Below are 17,783 nucleotides of genomic sequence, written 5' to 3'. Positions count from 1 at the left end.
TAAAAATTATAATGGATCTAGTCATAAAATCGCGGAGAGCATCCGAGGGTTAAAGAAAGAAGGTAATTTCAATTAGCGAATCAGCGAAGATAATTTTTACCGCGCATACTGATTTGCAGTCTAACTATATTAGAGAACGTCTCTCTCGATTTTCGTCGGCCCGCAGGTTGCTCCGCATCTCAGATAATTGGAAATCATTCCGGAATATAAATAAACCGTCACGACGCCAGGTTTCTCTTCAGCCTGGGTCGCGCGCGTGCATCCTCCTTCGAGGTGCTTGCTCATTTGCATAATGGCCGAACGACGAGGAAACAGAGGGAATTTCGGGTCTCGGTCGGGCTCGAGAGGGAAAAGAAAAGATCGCAGTTTTATTTCGAAATTTCGCCTTCTCGGTCACTGCGGGGTCCCGGGTCCTTAATCGATGCCTAAACGCCGCTAATAGCGCAGCTGGAGAGCACGCCGATCCGGCCAATCAAACCGTTCCCCGTCGAAGAAATTGATTAATCCCCAATTAAAAGGCTCGACGATCGTCCGGGGCACTCTGATCGATCCATCGCGGTTATTACCGCTATTTTCTCGTTCCAGCCGCTTCCGTTACATCGTCGACGCAGGTCGAGGAAAACGAAGGAAAAATTCCGGCAATTCCACGCTACATCGTTGTAAATTGCTGCCGATTTAATTACTCGGCGACACTCGGCGCCGCGTCACCGGTCGCGGGTTAATTATCGCGTTAACCCGGGCCCCGATTTGTAGGAGATCCGAGCTCGTCGCCTCGTCCTGACTCGTTAACGTTCTTTGAAGCCTCTTTTGCACCTTCCCTTTAGGGTTAAGGGACCTGCGTTTGGTCCTCGGCTCCGCTCCTCTCCGCTTTGCTCGTCAGAAGCGGAAGCGACGGTTCTGCTCGCGGTTTCACGAACATTTAGACGCGGTTTTCGCGCGAGATTCCCTCGGCATTCGAAAGTCGAGGGAGTAATGAGGAATGGCGCGTCTTAAGGAAGGCATTCAAATGGCGGAGAAAGGGTAAGGGCACGTCCACGAAGACGCTGCGCGTGCCCTTCCCGTGGAAACTGGAATATCGCTGCCGCCGCAGGTCGACGCGCGTCGTCGCGTCGTGAAAAGCGCGGGCCTTTTGATTTTTTCCAAAGCTTTCCCCGATTTCCACGTCTCGCGATACACACAGCACCGACGGCCTGACAAATTATGCGGAAAACCGCATAAAAAGGAGGCGCGACGACGACGTCATTCACCGACCCGTTGCGGCGCGGCGGGACGCGGCCGCTTCAAACCTTGCAAACATGGCGCACGGAGTCGAGTTTAATGAGTGCGACACGCGCGGAGATTCTCGATTCGGTCTCTCGTTTTATTTTCTTCGTAGAGAGCAGGTGAACCGTGTCGAGAAATCCGGCTGCTCGCCGCGCGGACTCGCCAAGAGCGCGTTAAAATTTGATCAACGGATCTATTTCTCACGGGGAATTTCGCGCCGGTAATTTGATGGCTTCCGCGTCGCTCAACGAACCACGTGAATACGGAGAAGCCTGCTCGAAATTCATTTAGACAGTGGAACGACGTCGAGGAATAAATTGGAAATATTTAATTGGCAACAGCTGCTGCGTTTACGGGAATTTTATCGGGAGACGGTCCTTCACGTTTAATTTCTTCGGCAGCAATCATGTTTTTCAATTGGGTACCTTTCGCGTGGTCCAGGCAGTTCTTCAGGATCATTAGCGGTTCTCGAAGAATTTGTTGCAGACCTGAAAGTGGGTCTTGCGGGATCTCTAGAGGTGCTACGATTCGTTTTCTTTTTTTGTAATATTATTGGCAGATTCGAGAACTTTTTTCGGCCAACCTTTGAAGTCCTTTGGCAGGTTCTCGGAGGATCGGCAGAGACTGTCAGGATCTCCGAAGTTGTTTCGAGCTTTCAAATTTCGGCCGGTTTTTTTCCACAAAGATCCTATCGAGCGCACCAGCGCAGCGTGTCAGCACGCAGAACGCTTTATCTCACCGCGCGGCTGAAGAATCTATTTGGTGGGCAGCCAAAGCAATAACGTAAATCCTAATGGAAATGCAAAGATTAATTAAGAATCCCATTCTGCCGTGTCCCCACGTGGGCGTCCCTGGGGAAGATCATCGGCTCGTCGTTTTCTCTGTGTCTCCCACCAGCCGGCTCGGTCCCCTCTCGGTTTCAGGGTGAGTTCACGCACTCTTTCTCGTCAATTTTATCCGGAGAACGGTCGATTATAAGCCGGCGATAATGGGAAACCATTGGATCCTTGCTTGGCACATGCAAGCACAATCGGTGCTGAATATCTCTTCTGAATTCATTTTATATATGTTTCTTCGTATACGGATCTTGGACGATTGAGCCCGCGTTTAAAATAAAAGGATGCGTTCCGGGGTGTGGATAAAGATACTCTCTATCTCGGCGACGACACTCGGGTCGACCCCCGGGTAACGTCGTTAATTAAGCGAAGGAGACAATGTGTGCAGCAACGGGAAGAGTGGCGTATCGTCGTAAATTACGACGTAACTTGTCGCATCGTAATAATAAACGTAAGCGACGAGCGTCAAAGTGCAAGAGCGAGGATCCACTCTCGCCCCCGAAAACCACCTCGAGAGAGACAGACAGAAAGAGACAGAGAGAGAGAGAGAGAGAGAGAGAGAGAGGGAGGGAGTGAGAGAGACTGATAGAGGACACGAGGGCGTCGAGATATCGCGATTCGCCACGTAATGAACGAGGGGGAGCAGACGTGTGTTTGGGGGCGAGTATGTTGCCCGTGTGTATGTTACGCGCACACACACACGCGACCGAAGTCTCCCGCGAATGCCGAATGGCGAATGCGAATGCGACTGCGAATGCGACACGCGGCCCCGGCGTCGAAGGAAGCCGCTGAACAGCCGGCCACCGGCACAATGCGTGTCTCCCGGGACACGCTTATCTGAAATTACAACGTAACATCCCTGCCGGGGACCCCAGCACCGGCTAGAGACCCCCGAGATCCTGGAACCGTGCCCCCCCTCCCCCCCTGAGAAAAAGAAAGGCTTCTTCCTTCTGTCTCTTTCGCTTCCTACGCGCGGCCACGCGTGATTTTCGAGACCGACTCACTTAGGATACTCCGTGGCCCGCTAACGCGAATGAAGATTTTGCTTCGGCACCTCCGTAGGTCCCGTAGGAGGTCGCCAGATTAAGACTTGTCCCCCACTCTACCCTTCCCCTTCTACGACGCTATTCTCTGTCGTGCGTGTGTCACGATGTCACGTGACTGACCCGGTACTGGCAGGGAGGGGGTAACTTTTTCTCCTCGAGTCGTACCAATTCCCCTGATTTGGCATCTGTGGTAGGAGGTCCTGCGATGGTTCCACAGGTCTTCTAGCAGGTCCGAGGAAGGGGAGTTGCGTAAACGTTGGACGATGGAGCTTCGGTAATATTTTGAAATCGATTCCCTGTGGTACTCCTTCCATTAGAGACCTGTAAAGAACCTGACAGGGTGCTTTGAAATACTTCTAACGGGCCTGAAAAATTGCTACGAATTTTTTGAGGACCACTGAAAACTACTGAAGAACCTAATTATTCAAAGCCTAGAGCTCTAGAGGATGTTTAGCTAGGTCTGAGGACCTTTCAGTGCAAGGACTATGAAGGATTGCTGGTAGATGTCTAACGATCCTGAGGAGATTTAAAGAATCGGCCATTATCGAGCAACCTGGCCACCGATTTGCAATGATCAGCATTCCTCCGGTGCGTCTACCCTGCGTGAAACGTTACATTTTCGACGACACGGGAGTGACGTCGTTGCAAGAGGTCGTTCCCGAGCTGTTCAAATGTTGTTAGAACGCGGCGAGGATACCGAGCCGGAAAGTGTGTTCGCTCGGTAAAAAAGTTACAAGCACCCGTGTCTGGTAGCCGGTATCAATTGACGGACCACTTAACACCGGGCAACGTCTACACAGTGTTTGACTTGTGCGTCGGTTTCGGTGGGCGGCGTGTGGGCGGCCCCGTAAGCTCCTTACTTATGCATTCTCGGTGCAAGCCGCCGTGAAAATTAATGCGCACGCCGGATCTCGAAAACCCGTTCGGCTCCCTGCACCGGGGTGAGCATTTAATACGTGTTAACTTATTCTTCGGGTTCTCTCCTCCGCGTCTCCGAAGCACTTCGTACCGACTTTGTGCCGCTCGGGTATTAACACGGTGACGCACCCTTCGATCCTCCGTTTCTCATTTTTCCTTCGCAGCCTAATCATCCTGCACAGAACACGCAGTCAGTCTCGTAATCGGTGGTACTTTAAATTGGGACAACTTTTTTTTTTATAAATTAACCAAGCTCGCCGCTTCAGTTTCTCTGCCAAGCTAGATGGACTAGTTTACTAGATGGCGTGTAATGAAAATTTTGGAAACATTCCGCTTAGTCTGAATTATGAAAAACATCGTAAAACATGCTTTTCACAGCTACTTTATTTGGACTTTTATAAGGACATGCGTAGTCTAGCAGTGGGTCACAATTAACCCTTTGCACTCGAAGCCATTTTAACTCTAGAACGATACATTTCTGTCGACCTAGAATATTTCCCTTCTATATATGTTTTTTCATGCTGTACATACGAAAATGGTGCAATTTACTCGTAGAGTACTGAAATGTTTAGTAATTTATTAAATACGAACAAATTTATTAATGTAAAAAATATTTTGAATAACGATACAGCAATTTTTAGTGGCGCCTTACAGTCGCCATTCGAGTGCTAAGGGTTGAATCGTTAAAATTAGAGTTTACATCTTAGTACATTACTTTTTCGATCTTCCTCGCCTGAATTTCCATTTCGTAAAATGAGGTTGTTGAAAAAGAGTTAATTTGTGTTTCTAATAGTGATGGAACATGATGGATCTTTTGCGAGTAGGATCCCGCAATTCGCCTCGTCATTTGCCGGTATCCGGGAGAGATCGTGCAGGCTCTGCGTGAATTCGATGAACTTTCGGGTAGCAGCCGTTGCTCCGAACTTTTAAGGCGGTAGTCGCGGTTGCGAAATGTTACAGGTAAATCGTCGTCATTCTCTCTCTCACTCTCTCTCTCTCTCTCTCTTTCTGAGTATACGTCGGGTACACGTTCGTTCGAGTATCTCGAACGGGGCGTGACCAGTCGGTCGTTTAACCAGGAACATAATTAAGAGGACCTCCCATCCTCTTCGTTTTTATCCCGCGGGGCCGGAATGTGGGGCGTGAATTATCCTGCGATGTTGCTCGATAAATTTCACCTCGTTGATTACACGAAAGCGCCTCGCATCGCCTCCGTTCCTCCACTCTTTCTCTCTCTCTCTCTCTCTCTCTCTCTCTCTCGGAAAAAGTTTATCCGTCGAGTTCTCCTCGTAAAAACAGAAAAAGAAAGTTGCTCGAAGTGGTGAACGAAGAGAGAGGGGGAGAAGGAAAGAGAAGAAGACAGGACAGGAGAGAGAGAGAGAAAAGAAGAGAGGAAAAAGAAGACGAGACCGGGCGGAAAGTACGACGCGCGAATAATACAAATTCAGGTTTACTCGTTCGAGGACGAGCGATCTTTTCGGCGAGCCGGTTCTGTTTGCTAACTCGACGGATCTTTGTTTAACTCCATCGTCGCGTCCCGTACAATCGCCGAGAAATTCGCGTGTAACGTTCTCCACCGGAAGCCGTTTCTCTCCTTTCTCGCCGCTTAGAAAACCACACGGAAACTTTCGACGATCTCTGCTCCCTCGATCCTTGACCCCGTGATCGTCTCGGGGGTTTTTCGCGAATTTTCGATCGATCGCCTGATGGTCGAAAGTTTTCAGGACCTGTTGAGGACTCGGGGACCCGGAGACGGAAACGAACGGCGAGGTGTGTTCATTATTCGATTATTCGCCTAAAAGCGGCCCGACCCGGCCCGGCCCGGCCCGGGCGCAATACACATATATCGCAGGGCCTTCGCGCACCTGCGGGCCCCGCGAGAAGTCGTAGGCGATCCTGGCAAAGTGTGAGGCCACGGGGCCACCTATGAGGGCCCCCTCATATATTTCTTTCGTCCTGGCCTCGCACCAGGCCTCCAAGAATGCGGTCGAAAGGGTTTTACTTTCTATTTTACCGCGACGTTTATCGACACTTATTTTAAGGACACCGAGAGGCTCGCTCGCGCGCTCCGCACGCCAGACTTCCTGCCCCCGAATATTTATAATTTTCATATTTTATCCGAGCAACGAGCCTCGCTTTGCCAGTTGCTGTTAATTGGCCGCGGAATTATTCGCAGCACCTGCCGCCGCTTTTATTTCAGCTCGACACGATGTTGCATTTTGTTTTTCATCCCTCCGAGAAGTTGCTTCTGGTGGAAAGTGTGAAATTCGATGGTATTTCGCGAGTCGAAGGAAGTTCGACTGGATATGTATGAAGACTGGTATCGCTACACGGGGCTCCCATAAACAGGGGTGTTTTAGAATCGGAACGGTGGACAGGGGTGGGGCTAGCAAACAACCGTCAGACGCGCCACCCTCCTTGCAATACGACCACTTCGGTGGCTCCCCGCATTTCATCCTCGAGAGGAATTTGGCCTCAAATTAAAAGATCTCGGCCCGAGCCCCGAATGAAATCTCGTCGCACGAGGGGCAGATACGTTCCCGAACTACGACCTACTATAATCTGTACACGGGGTGTCCCGAAACTACACGGTTACGTCGTCTACAGTTTCGCGAGTATCTCGAATTTGGTGACAAAAATTAAATTAGCAGACAATCGTGACAAGAAAGACTGTTTTCTTCGTCGGTCTTAACCCTCCAACCCTTACAATTTTTATGGAATGCTGAATTCAGTGATTTGTCAAACTCCTAAATTTTTTGGAGCTGTTTACACGAGACGGTTTTATTGGATCATTTCATTTTTATTGTTAGTCTTAAACCTCCAACCCTTAGAATTTTTCTCAGGTACTTGATTGAGCGCTTTATCAAGCCTGTACAATTTCATGGCCTACTTCAAACCGATTCTGTTGAACATTAAAAAATGTAATTAAACACATTTGTATGGAATATAACAGTTTTTGATCCAGTAATCATTATTCTACCAAAGAAAAGAGGAAGTCTCGGCTACACCGAGGAAAAGACTCTGAAAAACAGTTTCACCGAGGGATGATCAAATCTACATTTATCCCAGCACTGTTGCCTCGGAAAGGGTAAATTCACGACAAGTAATTTTGAACATAGAGGCAAGAAGTTCTCGTACTTCATCCCTCGAACAAGAAACACAAATGTCAGGGGTCTTGGAAGGCAATGCTTGAATATTTGCTCTCGTTTCCACGCGAGTTCCCTTCCTCGGTATCCCAAGAAAATAAAATGGTAAACACTCGATCTTCGCTTACAGCTTTGTGCCGCAAACCAGCTACAAACGCCTTTCGCAATAAGAACGCCGTAAAGAAGCAGACCGTGTTCCGCAGGTTTTTCGGTTCTACGTGCGGTCGCTTTCACATTTCGCACACACCCTGTAGATGAGATCCGCGCGTACCGGAGGTCCGTACTATCAGGCGTATTCACGGGCTTAATGCTACCAATATCCCAAAATTAAAACGCGCCGTCGGACTCGCAAATCATTCGCGCAACAACGTGCTCTTGAAAAGTAACTGCGCAACCGGGAGCACGAAAATTGAAGAAACCGTACTTTCCTCTTCTCGCGCCGCAATCTTACGTAAAAATTGTTCCACGCTCGACCACGTTCTCTGCGCGACGCAAGAACAATAATTTCTGGTTGTACTTTCAGGAAATTCGCGAGAATGTCTGATTTAAAAATGAAGGAAAATATCAGAGGGATGGGGGGTTTCAATCGCTCGAGGAACAGATTTCTTGTAACAGAAAAAATAAACGTAGCTCGTACCCTCGGAAAATTGACAAGAGTTTGTTAAAACATTCGAGAAAAATCGTAGTCTCTTCCCAAAAAAGCTTCGATCACTGAACGAGTGTAAAACACTTCAGGAGTCCAGTGAAAAAGTGGTTAAAAGAGATCGCAGTCGCTCGTTAAAAGATTTCATTATTCCAGGAGGAACTTTATTAACCCAGATTAAATTGGAATGTCCAGTTTTTGATCAGTTAGCACTAGTCCCCGCGAGGATCAGCTCACTACGAAAATTAACCGTGTCTAAGTGAATAGCTCACCCTCGTTAATAGCGGAGCTCGTCGCTTCGAGATTACAACGATCTAGGACAACTTTATTACAATTTCAATTAAGCGTATATTCCAGCACATAACGTACAAGGAGCTCTCTAAAAATCCATCACAGCTCTTCTAATTCCACGGCTCACTACACCAACATTTTTTTCACGGAGGACGGGATATTTATGTAAAAATAAAAATTCTGTGCATCGATTTGAAGAAAAGGAGGATCACGATGTCTGTTTCCGTAGGGTCGATGTTAGATGTTGTTACGGATGTTTAAACGTTTTAAAAACGCATCTAGTAATCAGACCTTCCGTAATCGATTCGGAAATATTCCTCGGTACAACTGATGTGAGGTCCGGGAGATTAATAATTCTGATAGGTTGTAAATAATGTACCGATAATAATATTTAATAATATTTACTTGATGTTCTCTCTATTTTGTGTCTCGCCTAATTTTTAAATTCTGTTTATCACGTCGATTTTTCCCAAGTTCGGACTTTTGGTTTGTTTGCGCCGGAAAAAATTGAATTATCCTCGGCAACAGGGTGAACGCGAGTCAGAGGCCATTAGTGTCCAGCCTGGTGGCTGTGGGATGCTAAATAACGAAATCTCGAAGGGTAAACGTGTCGAGTCTGGCCCCTGTGCGCGCGGTTGTTCGAGAGCCTAAGAATTTCAATCTGCGGTCAGAGGGGTTGCGTCGAAGGGTGGATCGTTCTTCTGTCCCTTCTAGGGTGCGACGTGATTTCATTGCGCCCTGCTCTGGGCTGCGAGATCAACTTAAAAAATGATCCAACCAGCGATCCGATCCGTCGCGTCGCGTCTGTGCGCGGGCTAATCGAAAGATCAATCTCTCGCACGGTCGACTTGGTCTTTTTCAATCCGAAAGATAAACGCGGGACACAGTCTCTCTCTCTCTCTCTCTCTCTCTCTCTCTCTCTCTCTCTCTCTTTCTCTCTTTCGAGCAGATCGTATCAATACGGGATAAATTGTCCGCGTTCGACGTTCCTCATCGTGAGAATGATGATTAGGGTGGTCCTTCGGCGGTGGGGGTGAAAATTATTTTCTGAGATTTTTTTACTATATATATTTACTATATATTTTTTACTATATTGTGACAACAATGCTGCACGAAAGGTGGCACGGGTTCCAAGTGTCCGATGGCTTCCAAATTTAGCGCATGGCATTTTCTCACGTAGCGTCACAAGTTGGGGGGTGGGGGTAAGATCAGGAAAAATAATGACTAATGATTCGCTCGCGTGGACAATGGTGTTTGACGCGAGGAGGAAAGCGGCCATTGTGCCCGGACACACGGGTGCGTTTCCACGTATTTCTCGGTGCTCGTGTCGAGCGGCCCCGCGCGAAATCCCGTGAAAATGGAGCCGACGGAAGGAAAAGAATGGACCCCGACTTGGCTGGTCAGAACGATACCGGCTATCACGGGGAACCAACCGGCCTGTTGCACGCCGACAAGCTGCATTCGCATTTCAACTCTTCTCGCGTTCTCCCGAAACAAGGCCATTCAAACATTTTTCACGCGCCGGCCCCACCGGGCCGTGATGATTCGCTGAATCCGCGGAAAGGTTCGCCTGTTCCGATATAATTAACACGTTAAACGCCCAGCCCGTTTTCCGCTCGCGGGATTGTATTCGACACGAGTTTTTTTTATCATAGATGGCACATACTGATCGTCCGATTCTCGTCGATGCAGTCCCGAACTGCATCTGTACCTGCACAACGCGTTCGCTCAGGGTTGATTCGGTCACAGTCGCTCTCGTCCGGTGCTCACGTTTTCAAAAACACGATTTTGAATGGACGGTGGAGAAAAGTCACAACTTTATGGGAAAGATTCGATCTCTGGATTGTGAAAAATTCAATTTTCTGGATTGTGAAGCATCCAGATAATGGCTCTGCTAAAACTTCTTTAATATTTTTATACATTTGTCGCGTGAAAGTATGCATTAAAACCAATACGAGGCACGTCGTTGAATATCCGTGGAAAAATATGATTATTGACACAAGGGTTAAAGAACTTCCGAGGATGAATATACGCGCAGTTAATCGATTTGGCAAGCGAGTGGCTCAGTTTTCGGCCTCATTGGCAGGATTTCAGTGCGAACAGAGTTTTTTTTTATCGGCCCGGTCTCTCCGGTGAAAAGGGAAGAGTTGTACACCTTTCGGATTCACCTAAGCCGCTCGAACGCGGTAGCCAAGGGCTGTAAATCGCGTGACCACGTCGACCACCGAATTCCCTGCCGATGCAAACGCAATGACCGGGTCCGGAGACGCTCGCGTGTCACGAAAACGCTCCTGTTTAACCACGACATCCTTTCACACGTGAGTAAACAAATAGACGAACAAAGCCGGTGCAGCGGCTGAGAGGCGCGACGGTGCATCCGCGGCACCCGAAAAACTACGCTGTCGATTTTTACCAAGAGCCTCTCCGAGTCGTTCAACGATCTCCGTGTTTTGCAGACTCGACTTTATCCAGGCAAATCATCTCAACCCTTAAACGTTCGATTCTCGCACAGGAGTTATGAAAAATTTATTCATATTTAATCTTTCTTGCCGATTCAAACCGAAGGATCCAGTTGGTTGAACAATTTTTCTGTTGTTCCATTATGCTTCCAGCACTATTTTGATGGTATTCGTGTTTGTGGGAAAGTGGTTGTTTTGTCGGGAAACCATTTCGAGAAGTTATACATTCCAACCTCCTCCTGTAAGAGAGGTTTTACGTCAGATGTGAAAACCCCTAACTATATTCAGTTTCTTCGATTACTATACCATATATTTGAACTAATCATAAAGCGTGCAGTGGGTACGCATTGTTGCCTTACTTCCTGTATTTTTTCTATATTTTTATCTCATTATTCAGGCTAGAAAAAAATGTATTCATTAGGGGTGGTTTCAGTGACGCTTGGTAAGAACGTCAGCACCAACGCTGTACTGTTTAATAATTATTTTTGATAGACAATGTGGACATTACATTGTATGAAAGAGTTAGTATAGAATATATTACAATCAGGATTAGTATAAAATAAATCCGGATTTTGTTAACTCTTGTTAAGTCCAATTTTGCTACTCTCTGTTTGTTGAGCCTGTAAAATGATTTGTGCCCTGTATTCGGGGAAACTCATGTTTCGATTTTTATGCAAAATAAAAATTGTCTAATTTTAAGCTACAAAGTCTACATAAACATTTATATCTGATCTTGATAATTGTAGTAAGTTAAATATAATGAAGTATATTTGAATTCTTTTAATGGTTTGCTGTTCTCCATTTGATATATTCAGTTTTCGAATGCATAAATATTCTTAATAAAATAAGAGATAAATTTTCGCTTTTTTCTAGAAGATTATGAACACGTTTCTAATGATCATAGATGTAAAAGAATGGCGGTTCGTGGGACGAAAAACAGACAGGAGGGTGGTAAACGCGAGCCAATCGAGGAATCCGTTTCCACCCTCGTTTCGGGACGTTTTTATCGTGTCTCGCGCCCTCTCCCCCGGCCCGCAGCTAGCTCGGTACGAGGCGATCCACCTTAATTAATGAGTTTATTGGAAACTCCCGCGATGTTGGTTCTCGGACCACCACGGCAGCCCGGAGGGCAGAGCAGCAAGCGGCTCGAGACTACTCGCTCCGTCACTCCCCGCCATTTTAATTTCGCCAAGAAACTTTCTAATTACGAACTTTTCTGATTAATCACAGTAATTAATTAGTAACCTTCGCGAAGGGGAGGAACACGAACCACCCCGGACTCAACCGGGGAAGGGCAACCTGGCCCCGGGTTTCATCGAACAACCCCCCCCCCCGTTTGCCACCCCCGCCTAGCAGCAAGGCTTCTTTTCGACGGATTTTCTTCTTCTCTTTTCCTGATCGTTTCAGAACCCCTTCCGACCCCTTCCCTTCACCGTCCCTGCACTTTCCTGCGACTCCATTTTCATTATTTTTCAAGATTCTCGCTTCGATTTTTTCGTCGGTAACTTCGGACTTCTCGAAGACGCAACGATCTTCATCGAGCAAAACTGCGAACGTTCTTTTTCATCCTAAAAATGTGTCGGGATTAAACTCGTTGAGATTATTTTCAGACGCCACTAATTACGATTATTGATCCCGGCGGTGTAGCGTGCGGTGAACCCGCGCGGACTCGGCAAACAAAATTCCGCGCTGCGAGCGTTTTCGTTTTTTCTTTCCCGAAAGGGATGCGTCACGATAACAAGATAAGACCTCCAGTCAATGATTAATATCGGGCTGCACACCGACTCTCCCATCAGCCCGGTAATTAATTCACGAAAACGTCCGCGCGTCTTATCTGCCGAAGTTCTCGCGACGCGACGGCCCTCCGGCTCGTCGAAGTTTCGCCCATTAACAGGTCTCAGCAGTTTTCGCTGTCGCGGGGGCTTGCCGAGCTTCGCTGATTAACGAAACGAACCGTTCTGCTGCGAAGATTCTTCCTTTCAGCCAGTTGCTATTTTTTGGAATTCCTTTCACGACGCTCCGACAGGCTCCTGTCAACTTTTTGGCGTTGCGAGGTTGCTCGAAGTTTTCCTGTTTGCTTCAGCCAAACGGGAGCGTCGGGATATTACGTAGTTGGTTCATTTCGGGTATTTAGCCCGAGGCGAACTGTATTTTTCAATCATTTTAAGACGCTCGATCAACAGATTGGACTGGAATTTTCAAAAAATCGAGGTCCTAGTGTGTTCTCTATCGCTGTATATTTTTCAGACTCTTATCAAGAATTAAATTTTTTGGGAATACAGAAGGCTTCGATGAACAGGTTAAAAATTATTTTGGCCCTTTCAAAGACGAGTGTCATGAACACGATTTTTTTTTTTTGAAAGTCCTAAGAGACTCGATATGGAATTTCCAAAGATACGAGATCCTAGTTTTCTATGATTTTTATGGTCCTAGTTATTTATGCAAAGAATTGAATTTGTTGGAGGTGGTAGGGGTCCGGATCCCGAGGGGTCTCGAAAATTTCCGGAACGGTATCCTCGCCGGAGAATTCTCCAGTTTATTTCTAGGAAATCCTCTAAAATAGCATGAGGTTGCATCGTAGATATCCCTCACCCTTTCCCTCGTCCCACCTCCTCTTCCTAATAAGATGTTTTGATTGGCTTACCCGCTGGGCTTCGCACCTCGTGGCCGGTTCCTGTCGAGCTCCAACCAGGTAGCCGATGACTCCGCAGGATCGGATGTACAGTATCTTTCGTAAATGGAATAAAATTCCTCGGACGATTTCGGCGTTGCTCCGCGAGAATTCCTGGCGCGTCCTCCTCACGATCAGGGGACGTTATCAATCGTATTTATTCACGACTGATAATCCTCTCGATATTTCATGGAGACTCTCCCGACAGTTGCACTGTTGCAAACCACCGTGCGCGGAACGAGAGATGCACCTGTGCCCGTGACCAATTTTAGTTCGGAAATGACTGGTACCCTGGACAGCTAAGATACCATTTAGATTCCTTCCGATTCGAGGCTTTGAGCGGTTCGGCTACAGATTATTGCTTTGTATCGCGCCGAGAGCGGCCGGCCGTTTTGCAGGAATCTGTCCTGAGGTTGACCTGGAAGCTTACGGCCCTCCATTTTGGTACTTATGCTAGTTAGCGGGCGCTGCCTCCGATTGCAAAGCGAATCGTGCGTTTGACATCGAATGGGAAGGCCCTCGTAATGTGTACATCTTCCAATTCTTTTTTCTGAAAAATACAGACACTTCGGAAATTCAACTTGCTTTTACGATAAGGAATAAGCAGCCCTTAAGCGGGAGTAAATCAGTTCGTTTCAAATTCCCGAGAAAATTAATTCTTTAACTGCCGCGGTTGCGAAAGAAGAGGTCGGGAGGGCGGTTAATCAGGTGTTCAAGGGTTTTAATTATTTTCAGAGTAGGTACATTTTCTACTGCACAAAACGTGGAGTCAAATTGAAGATGCCAAGTGGGCAGTGGATCAGGAGTTCCAGATTTGTAGCCATTGATGAACTAACGGCACCGATGAAGTGCAACAAATAAAAATTGTATGGTCAGCACATATCATTGCCCTGCTTCGTGTATTTTTATCCAAATTTTTCTGCAACTACCGCGGGTGCAAAAAAATATCCATCGAGGGTGGTTTTGAGAAACTCAATAAGAAAACCAAGCTCGACAATGTTGAGCAACTATAAAATATACGCTGATCTTTGAAGACGATACTAGCATACACACGGTGTGAAGCTGGCACTCGCAAATCAGAGTAGTAATCACATTTTTGGGCACAATTTACTAGGCGAACGTAGACAAGATTCGTTTATTCTTCCGAGTCACAAGTACCAGAGTCGAAGGGATCGAGGGACGCGAAGGTGGCGTCGATGAAAGTGTTGTTGATACAGAAACCCGGTAAAAAAAGCGGCGTTCGAACAGTGTGCATCGTGGAAGAGAGGTGTATCACGCTCGCGAAGGTATACGTTTTTCGAGTCTCGTTCGAGGCTCGGCAGAGGAGAAGGAACCGAACTTCGTGCATGCCATACCTATCATCCGTTTCTCCTCCCTCTCCTCGGGCGATCCTTTTCCCTCTGGCCTCGCTCTCTCTCTCTCTCTTTCTCTCTCTCGCTCCTCTCTTTCTCTCTCTTTCTCTGGCACGTTCACCGGGGCCTCGACGATCGTCGAGTCATCGTGTAATGACGTGCCGGCTGTCAGACCGCGAGGCGAGGCAGCACAATTCGAGCCACGAAACGATCGGTGCGCGGCATCGCCGAGAACAGAGGGACGAAACAGGGAACAGGGGACGGGAACGGGACGAACGAAAGAGAAAAGAAAGATTATAAACAACCGGGGAAGGGGGCAGAGGCGAGCGAGAATTTTTAAATTTCCGCAAATCAAACCGGACGTTTATCGCTCGACGTGGTGGAAACGGGGGCTGCTATTAGCGCGTTACTCAAGGCGATTGTTTCAAAATCTTCGTGAATCTATAGGAGGAAATACCTGAACACGGTCCCGTATGGACCTAATTTATAATTCATAATTAATTGATATCGGTAGGAACACTGCAAATATTTTTCCACTGTAAGAAACATAGGTACATACATACTATAAGTCATCTACTCGTTTTTCTGCTTGATGCAATTCATCAAGTTGCAAATTTCTTTTAATCGATTTCTTGATCAAATTCGATCTGATGTTTCACCTGAACAAGTAGCAGGGGGTAGAAGGAAATTGGAGAACATAGGTATAGCAAGCTAGAGGATACCTTGAACTATTTAACTATTTAATCGAAACAGAATTTTTCTTCTATCGAAAAGTATGAAACACCGGGTTTATTTTAACGAGCGCATGTTCGTAAAATATTATTTGCGATCGTTAAAATCGGCTCGGTGTTTTATGCAATTCGATAGAAGAAAAATGAAATATTTCAAGGTATCTTCAAATGTACCAGGTAGTGTTTCACGTGTATGTCCTCTGACTTCCTCCAATTTTGCTCGACGATTTCCTTTGATCGACGCAACCCGCAAGATCGTTCAGGTAAAACAGTGTCTCAAAGTCTCCGCGCCACCTCGTTACACCAACCAGTCCCAACGAGGATAAAGTTATTTTCTGCACCCAGTTGCGAGCGTTTACCAGATCACAATCGCAAGCAACGATCCGGCTCTCTGCCGTTTCCGGAGCAATTTGTTGCTTATCTTCGCATCTGGTCGTAATGGACACGAAATTGGGATCGATTTTCGTGGAACGTGGTCCGCCGATTGGCCAGGAGACGCGTTGGCCGATGATCGGGTTAAATAATGGTCCCGTCAGTTGTCGATTCGGAGTCGCGATCTCCTCCGCGGCGCAGGTTCGTCGCGAGCGATGAAGATGGACGAAAGTGCCGTGCCGTTTGGCGTACAGAACACCGACAGGCGGCACACCGCGCGATAGATAACGACGCGACGGCATAATTAACCGGGAAGAAGGAGGGAAACCGGGTGGAAACGGAGGGGATCTAATTTCGTCGAGGATTCTGACACCCAGACGGACATGAACGTGAGGCGAGCGAACGTTATAGGCGACGTCCATAATGGCGATGACGCGCGGACAATGGTGCGTGGACATAAATACCACGATCGGATCTCCGCTCTGGGCACGCCTCCGATTAAATTAGGAACGAGTCCGAGTGGCAAAAAACGATTTAAAGTGTTTAGACTCCGGAGAGCGGAGAGAACGGCCCCGAGGACGCTTCAATGTTGCTGACCGAGCCGCGGGAACGGGCCAAATCGGTGCCGATTACTTTCGATCGGCATTTCGAACTCGATGTGTCCTGGTGCTCGGTTCCAGATGTTTGCTACTTGGCGACGTCGCGAGACCTTTGGCACGGCTCCCTTTTAGTCACGGTGGCTCGTGGGGGGTTATATGATTTTACTGGATGTTGAATCATGGACGAATAAATTAATCCAGCCATTTCTTTGCGGAAGGATGAACATTTAACTAATTTCTAATACTTTAGCATAATTGCGCTGTACCAAATGGAAGATTCAAAATCTTCTTTTACACATCAACCCCAGTGGCGCACAGTGATCCGGATCGAAGAATTTGTGTATTTCTTTTGAACCGTTTGAGACATTGAAATTAGGTTTGAACTAAAAAATATTATAAAATAATCTCTTTCGAATAATACATGTTGGACTATATTTTTTGTTTAATTTGTTAGTTAGTTATTTTTATGAATTTTTATGTACTTGTTAACTCAGTTGCTCTCCTTATTAAAACCATTGTATAATAATTGGAAATTAGAATCTTATAGTTTTCTTATATATAATGTTATATATATATGTTATTAGAATTTTTGATAAAATGTACAGGTATATAAGTTATTAAGTAAGGTATCTAACGTTACAAATATACATTGCGAGCAAAAGTAATATTAATATTTTATTTAATCAATTACCATTTTGTTGTTGACGAAGTAGGTACAAACGGTTTTTGTTTTCTTTATTTTTTAAATAATTCTGCAGCCTCCGGACTTAATTGTTTGATTTTCTTCTTGTGAGATCTTATTCTCGTGGATGAAATATGTGGGTACGATGTTGATAAGAATTTGTGAAATGTATCTTCAATCGTAGCGATTCTAGAAATTTTCCGAGTAGTTTTGGTCCTAATTTTTTAAAAATCTTTGTCTTGTTTCTTGAGCCTCTTCATATAAAAACCAATCGGAAGTAATGCGTGTTGTATTATCTCCTTTCCATGAATTAATAATTTATGAATGGAGGCTGGCATATAATACCACCCGTAATGGTCAATAAAATATTTTGCTGTGCTTTGTGCGTATTGTTCCAATTTATCCGTATCTATTTCATAAGGCGAGGAAATTGTTTGAAGTAATACATGACATTCTTTTATTAATACAACATCAACTCCTGTTATTGCTGACGAAACCTCTGGGTTGGAAAAAAATCGTCTTGCGGTATTTCCGTCATTTGATGAATCCCAGCCTTGTTTGACAAAGTCCACTAATAAACCCATTTCCCCCGTAAACCGTGTCCGTTGTGGGAAAAATAGATATCCTTTGACAAATATACAACATTTTTTTAATCTGTCATGTATCATTCAGCATTATTTTTTAAGTATATTATTATTAGTTATTACTAAAAAAATATATGATTTGTTATTTCGAAGGGATGCTCTATATCATACAAAAAAAAAAAACTAATAG

Source organism: Halictus rubicundus, chromosome 1 (genome assembly GCF_050948215.1).
Source record: "Halictus rubicundus isolate RS-2024b chromosome 1, iyHalRubi1_principal, whole genome shotgun sequence".
NCBI classification, from domain to species: Eukaryota; Metazoa; Arthropoda; class Insecta; order Hymenoptera; family Halictidae; genus Halictus; species Halictus rubicundus.
Note: the sequence above shows the minus strand (reverse complement) of the source record.